Source organism: Cololabis saira, chromosome 5 (genome assembly GCF_033807715.1).
Source record: "Cololabis saira isolate AMF1-May2022 chromosome 5, fColSai1.1, whole genome shotgun sequence".
Classification (NCBI taxonomy): domain Eukaryota; kingdom Metazoa; phylum Chordata; class Actinopteri; order Beloniformes; family Belonidae; genus Cololabis; species Cololabis saira.
Genome location: NC_084591.1, coordinates 36523496 through 36524491, shown reverse-complemented (window position 1 = coordinate 36524491; position 996 = coordinate 36523496).

Sequence of the window (996 nt, the reverse complement as noted above, 5' to 3'; positions counted from 1 at the left end):
ACATTCTGCCCGTGACGTCACCGAGGAAACGACGCGGGGGGGCGGGGCCAAGGCCGGCCTGAGTACACTGGGAGTGTGAGGCTGATTTATGGTTCCGCGTTACCACAACGCAGAGCCTACGCCGTAGGGGGCGCGTCGCCGCGTACCCTACGGCGTAGGCCAGGGGTATTCAACTATATTCGGACGGGGGCCACATCTGCAAAAGGACTGTATGGAGAGGGCCGCACAATTAGAAAATTTGGGGGTTTTCAAAAGGTATTTTTCACTCAAAGACGAAGACTTATGTATATATAATACATTTGTATTATACATTTGAATATATCTAGTTTACATATGAATTATGTATTAATTGTCTCCAGATTTAGTCATTGTGAATGTTAAATATAATATTCAAATAAATTATTATTTTATTATTATTTTAAATGCAAGATCATTTTGAAACCATGCATTGTGCAAACTTAATGAAGTTGATATTGACCTACTTTTAATAAAACACGCCATAATGACAAAGCACCACTTTCCACCAAGATTTCCTTATTTGGATATTATATTAAGCATTGGGCACAAGCATTTCAGTCCATAGTAGCCAGTTTGATGTTATAAATAAACAACTAAAATATTAACCATAAGCTCATTTATTTACGACACATCTGTGCATTATATCAGCAAAACAAAACAATCACATGAAATTATAGGAGGCTTAGAAGTTCCATCTGAAATGCAAAGTCCTCACTTATTCAAATGAAAAAAATGTCAGGCCAATCCTAGAAGCCTAATGATGTCAACAAGTCCTCTGTACAACGGAGGTTAATAATAATGTGACAAACATTAACACTGTGCAACACTGGCAAAAAATCTGAAATTAAAAAAAAGAAAAAAAAAAATATATATATATATTTTTTTTTTTTTTCCAACAAACAACCCCTTTTTTGAAATATGACCAGGGGCCACATAAAAGCTCCTGGCGGGCCGCATGTGGCCCGCGGGCCGCCAATT